The sequence below is a fragment of the Hyaena hyaena genome, unplaced genomic scaffold (genome assembly GCF_003009895.1).
Source record: "Hyaena hyaena isolate Hyena2069 unplaced genomic scaffold, ASM300989v1 scaffold_1247, whole genome shotgun sequence".
NCBI lineage: Eukaryota > Metazoa > Chordata > Mammalia > Carnivora > Hyaenidae > Hyaena > Hyaena hyaena.
The window spans coordinates 469663-476362 of record NW_024081875.1 but is presented as its reverse complement, the minus strand read 5'-3'; the positions used below and the strand labels follow the sequence as shown (position 1 = coordinate 476362).

General features: G+C 44.4%; 1 pseudogene; it reads right to left on the bottom strand.

The window, feature by feature from the left end:
• Positions 1 to 270: 270 nt before the first annotated feature.
• Positions 271 to 4585, bottom strand: LOC120224751 (annotated as a pseudogene).
• Positions 4586 to 6700: the final 2115 nt, after the last annotated feature.

Below are 6700 nucleotides of genomic sequence, written 5' to 3'. Positions count from 1 at the left end.
GAGGTGAGTTCAAAGGGCCCACGTGGGGTTCAGGCAAGCGGTGAGAAATTGGCTACTTTGTATCTGCAGTTCCCAGCCTTGACTCAGACCATAGGAATGTTTTTTGATTAGCTGATCTGAGGCCAGTCCGAGGATGGCTTTAGCCTTGAACAGTCTGAGGCTTTTCCTGGAACTGGGACTGGGGCTATGTGCAGCCCGAGGTTGCTCCTAATGGAGGACTTAATTTTCGGCTCTTCATTCCCCCCTTCTCTTGTGTATTTGAAGGCCCAATCATGGGTCTTCGGTCGGGTTCCAATCATTAGGGTGGCGATACTGCGACCTAAGTATTATGGGTCGTATTGCCCCCAGACGTTCTTGCATGATGGCAAGCAATCTATTTAAATAATAAAATCTCAGATGGACATTGTTAAAGATTTGATGAGAGTTCATTATGATGTAATTGACAAAGAAATTTAGTTATTTTTGTGACATATACTAACTTTATACTAAAATATTAAAACTTTAGGATTTGCATATATATTTGGGCAATTATAGCATTTACTCATGCAATACAACCTAAGGTTTACTATTGTAAATAGTGTCTTTTCCAAGTAACTTAGTATCTTAAATAAAAGGGCCTAATTGGCCAAAAGACTTTTTTATTATTTAAATCCTGGGAGGTTTGTTAAAACTTTAAGAAGTTATAAAGTGTATCCTAAATAGGATTACAGATCATTAAAAATTTTTAAACTTTTTTTAAATTAAAGTGGCAATAAAAGATCCTAAAGGTGAATGTCTAACATAATATAGCAGTTAGAAAAACCTAGTTCCTTTAACATTGAGAAGTTTTAACTATGCCATTAAAGACCTGATAAAGATGAAACCTAAAGCTTTGGTTTTCTTGACAGCAAAAGGAGAACACCTTTGTTTACATTGTCTTATCAAAAGTAGATTTACAATCTAAGAAAACTTTATGTTTTGACCAGAGAGAAAAGCAGAGTTTTAACTTTATACCAGTGTACTTTTTAAATTCTATTTTAAATTTTATTTATTTTAACTTTAGTTTATCCTGAGCACACATAGAATATTTTTTAAAGATTTTTTTTTTACGGACCTTCTACATTTTTTTTTTTTTTTGCCTTTAAACTTTGTTTTAAAACCATTTTTCTCTAAGCAACTAGTCTTATTTAGGACAAAATTATTTTTTTTTATCTTCAATAAAAATGTATTTTTATTTTTTATATCCTTTTTTATGTATCTCTCAGTTTCCTACATACAAGATCGCTTTTCTTATTTTTCATCAGTTTTAAGTACACTTAGCAGAATTTTAACTTAGGAAACCTTAGTCTCCAATTGAAAACTTAGTAACCAATTGAGAGGTGTTTACATTAGAGTTTTTTAAACTATTTTTAAAAGGTTTAAATAGTCTTACTTTTTTTGTAATAGGAAACTAAAAACTCAAACCTATGTTTAGAAATCATGCTTTCTATTTGGATAGAGGGCATGCAATTCAGGCCAGACATGTTTTCAAAAGGAGTTAATCCCATCTGGTAGAGGGAGTTGTGCACCTTATACAGCGCAAAGGGGAGGAGAGCTACCCAGGCTCCGCCAGTCTCCAAGGTCAATTTAATTAAGGTCTCTTTTAGAGTTCTATTTCTTTTTTTATCTGTCCTGAACTCTGAGGTCTGTATGCACAATGTAATTTCCAATTAATCTCTAAGGTCGTGGCTAGGCTCTAACTTACCTTGGACATAAAAGCTGGTCCATTATCTGACCCTATCATCTGAGAAAATTCATACCTTGGTAGGATGTCTTTTAGCAGCTTCTTTGCCATCACCTGTGCAGTTTCGTGTTTGGTGGGATATGCCTCAGTCCATCCTTAAAAACTGTCTACAAAGACCAGTAAGTACCTGTAGCCATACCTGCCAGGTTTTACCTCAGTAAAATCAGTTTTCCAATAAGCTCCTGGGTGTCTTCTTCTTAGATCTGTTCCAAGATTATGGGGGGTCTGGGTAGCGTTGGGCAGTTGACAGGCTCTGCATTTGCTGACGATTTGTTCAATTTTGGAGTTGGCATCTTTAATTTTAATGTGTGACTGTCTCACCGGGTCTTGTAGTCTTCTCTGTCCCATGTGAGATGCTCGATGTATTTTTGACAGAACCCTTATTCCCATTTCCTCGGGCAGAATGATATTGTTATCTGAGGACCTCCACCAGCCCTTAAGGTATTGGGTCATAAGCAGTCCTTTAATCCACTGTAGGTCCTCGAGTGAATAACAAGGACTCTCTGGTAGGTTGGGGTCCCCTGGATCTATGAGTTTGACTGCCAGGACTGGGGTGCCTTTCAGGGCTGCTTCTCTAGCAGCCTGATCAGCCATATTGTGCCTCTGGCCGTCTGAGTTATGTCCTTTTGATGGCCTGGACAATGGATGATAGCTAGTTTTTTTCGGGAGCCATAAAGCTTTGAGGACAGCTAGGATCTCCTTTTTATTTTTAATAGTCTTTCCCTCTGCCGAGAAGAGGCCCCTTTCTTTATAAATTGCCCCATGGATTTGAGCAGTGGCAAAGGCGTATCTACTATCTGTAGACATTTAGTTTTTTTCTTTGCCCCAGAGTTAAAAATTTAGTGAGTGCAATCAGCTCAGCTTTCTGTGTTGAGGTCCCAGCTGGCAGGGGCTCAGCCCAAATGACCTCTTTAGTGGATACTACTGCGGCCCCGGCATACCTCAGTCCTTGATGTATGAAGCTACTGCCGTCTGTGTAGCAGGTGATTTCTGCATCTGGCAATGGGACATCCTGCAAGTCTGGACGGGTGGCATGAATATGAGCCAGGATCTCGGCACAATCATGGAGGGGAGCCTCCAAGTTTGGGTCAGACAGGAATGTAGCCGGGTTTAGGGCGGTCGGGGCCTGGAAAGTAATTCTGGGAGGGTTACATAGCAAAGTCTGATAATGAGTCATGTAGGGGCATTACTGAGCCATCAATCTGGTGGTTGCTTTAGAACTCCCTCTACTGCATGAGGGGTGGTGATGGCCAGCTCTTGCCCCATAGACAATTTATCTTCATCTTTAACCAACAGGGCCACAGCCACAATCATGCAGAGGCATGGTGGCCAACCGGATGCCACTGGGTCCAGTTTCTTGGAGAGGTGGGCCACAGGCCGGCGCCATGGGCCCAAGGTTTGGGTGAGGACCCCCTTGGCAATACCTTTATGTTCATCAACAAATAAATGGAAGGGCTTGGTGATGTCTAGTAGCCCTAAAGCGGGAGCTGACAGTAAAGCCAATTTTAAGGCATCAAATGCCTGTTGGTGTTCTTCGGTCCATGTCCAAATGGCACCGGGATTTTCCTTGGTTGCTTCATAAAGTGGATGGGCCCTTTCAGCAAACCCAGGGACCCAAAGCCGACAAAACCCCACCGATCCCAGGAATTCCCTTACCTGACGAGCATTGGTGGGGGTAGGGATCCTCAAGACCGTTTCTTTTCTTGCAGGGGATAGCCAACGCTTGCCTTCTTTTAGGATATATCCTAAATATTGGACTTTTTTTTTTTTTTTTTACAAATTTGGGCTTTCTTGGCTGAGGCCCGATATCCCAGTTCTCCCATTTACATTGGAGTAAATGTGCAGTGCCAGTCAGGCAGGCATCTCTGTTGTGAGTGGCTATCAAGAGATCATCTACATATTGTAAAATAGTTAGTTGGGGATGTTGGGAGTGAAACTCACCCGGGTCTTCGTGTGAGGCCTCATCGAAGATGGTGGGGGAGTTTTTGAACCCCTGCGGCAGCCAGGTCCAAGTCAATTGTCCCTTAGTGCCCTGTTCAGGATTGGTCCATTCGAAGGCAAAATATTCCTGGTTCTTTGGGGCCAAGAGGAGACTAAAAAAAGTATCTTTTAGATCCAGGACGGTGTACCAGATACGAGTCGATGGAAGGGTACTTAATAGGGTATATGGATTGGGCACTGTGGGATGAATGTCCATGACTCGCTTGTTGACTTCTCTTAGGCTTTGGACGGGCCGATAATCATTAGAGTGGGGTTTACGAATTGGCAACAGGGGTGTGTTCTAGGCCGAGTGGCAAGGCTGTAATGCCTCTAAATCCAGTAATCGCCTGGTGTGGCGAGTTATTCCTTTTTTGGCTTCTAGGGTCATGGGGTATTGTCGGACTCTGACCGGTTTGGTTCCTGGTTTGAGTTCGACAAGGATTGGGGCCCAATGCTTGGCCAATCATATGCCACCTCTTTCGGCCCATGCTGTTGGGAACCTCTGTAGCCAGGACTGCATGTCTGGCTCCGTTGGTCGAAGTTTCTCATGCAGGCGATATTAGTCTACAGTAAGGACATGTATAGGTTGTCCTGTCTGGCCTAACTCTTTTGTCTCTTCAGAGGAGAAATGGATTTGTGCCTCCAGCTTTGTCAATAAATCATGGCCCAGAAGGAGGTAGGGGCATTCTGGGATGACCATAAATGAGTGGGATACCCAACCCACGCCCAAATCCACAGTTCTTCTGGTAGTCCATGGATATTGCTTGACTCCGGTCGCTCCTCGGACATTTTGGCTGACAGTGGGCCCCCGGGCTGTAGGAGCACAGAATGTTGGGCCCCCATATCGACCAAGAAGTCTGGAGATTTCCCTTCCATTCATAAGGTTACTCTGGGCTTGGGGACGGGCACCGAACCCCTAGTCGCTATTATCTCCCATTATTAGAATGGGAGTTTTAGACTTATTTTTGGGGCATTTTTTTTGGCCCAATGTTTTTTTTCTTTGCAGTAGGCGCATTGATTTTTGTCTAGGTGGGGGCGCTCTTTGAGCCACTAGGAGTTCTCCTTACCTTCTTTTCCTGAAGCCAACTGTCTGAGGTGTCTTTTCTGGTCCTCTGGTTCTGCAGTTGCCGCGAGTAGGATCTTGGCTAGACCCTGGTTTTGTCTCTTTTCAGCTCTTACCTGCTTGTCCTCTGCACTTTCCCTGTTGCTGTATACCCTCTCTGCCACGACCACTAGATCTTGGAGGCTCTTTTTCCTGGACGTTCTAGTTTTTGAAGTTTTCTCTGAATGTTGGGGTGGACTGATTGATAAAAGCCATGTCCACCGCAGCTAAGTTTGTCTGAGTCTCAGGATCTATAGGGATGCGCTGGCAGAATGCCTTTATTATTTTCTTAAGGAATGCTGCGGGGCTTTCATCTGGTCCCTGACTGACATTGTAGGCTTGCGAGCCACAGCCTTGAGACCTGCCAGTCTGGCGGTAGACTAAGAGACTCTCCTTACCTTTAGCCAAGTTGTAGTCCCAATTTGGCCATGCCAGGGGAAACCCAGCGTCAATATGTGCCTGGCCTATTGTGGGGTTGCGTTCTCATTCCTCAGTAGTGAACAGGACCTGCAACAACTGCTGGAAATCATCCCAGGTGGGCTGATGTGTGAACAGAACAGTTTATAATGGGTTAATAAGGGCACGGGGATTCTCAGAGAACGGAGTGTTTTGAGAACTCTAATTGTACAGATCATTTGTGGCAAAGGGCCAGTAATGGTGGGGCTGGTTGCCCTGATCATCAGGGAGGCCCGCACCCCTCAGGGGCAGGACAGTAGAGTCCGGTCCCTCAGGGGTTGCACCACACCAGCTCCTTGTCCAGGGGTATGTCTGCTCAAGATACTGAAAAGTATTGGATACCATCCTGCTGGATAAAGCCAAGGCATGCCAAAGAGACAACGCTTTAATGAGATGGTGAAGGAATTCCATCGGTTGGATTGCCAGAGCTGGAGTTTTACAACCGGGACACAGACAGTAGTACCACCCACCTGGGGACAGCTGAAAAGGATGACACAAGAAGCTGAATGGATTGTTTAACATTCAGGCCAGAAAGTTACGCCTTTTATTTTATTTTTGGCAATGTTGGCTGTGATATCTTGCCAGTCTTTTGCTGCTGGAGACAGAAACTCCAAGCAATGAAAAAGTAACAAAGTGTTTATGTGCTTTTTTATCTTAAAGAAATAAAAAAAAGGGGAAAAGAATGCCCTGTCTCAGGCTGACAATGAAGGGCCTGTTCCAGGCTGACTATCCCCAATCGCAGGATGCATTCTGAGCTGGAACATCCTAAGTTTGTAAACGAGCCAGGGTGCTGACCAAGTAACAAACTCAAGGTCAAGACAGCCTATGTGCAAACACAAGACTGTGTCCAAGCAGAAGGTCATTAGCAAATGCAGAGCAGGAACTTGGCAACAGGCCCCTGGGAACAGAAAATGGGACGACAGTGGAGTCGGGTTCTTCCAGGGTTGCGCCCTTTTCTCAGAAGTAACTAAAACAGGGGCCGATGCAGAGGAAGGCGGCAGCTGGGGAGGTAAAAGAATGTTTAAGCCATGGAGGGGGATGATCCATTAAGTTAGCCCAGACAACGATATATGGAACCTGGTTCAGGTGGCCCGTGCAGGGCCGAGAGACCTGCTGTTTTACTTGGTGAAAAGATTCTGGAAAAAAAAAAATTTTTTTTAATTTTCACGGAGAGATTGTGCACTCGAGCTCTGATATCCTTGAAGTGAGTGAGCAACAGGTCCAGGGATTTAGAGGGTGTCTGTCTCATTTTGTCAGTCTCAGTTGCGCAGTAATAAAAGTCCAACAGACACAACTGACAGCCACAGACACACACACATAGAGAGATGGATAACACAGTTCGCCGCCCACACACACACATAGAGAGATGGATAACACAGTTCGCCGCCCACACACACACA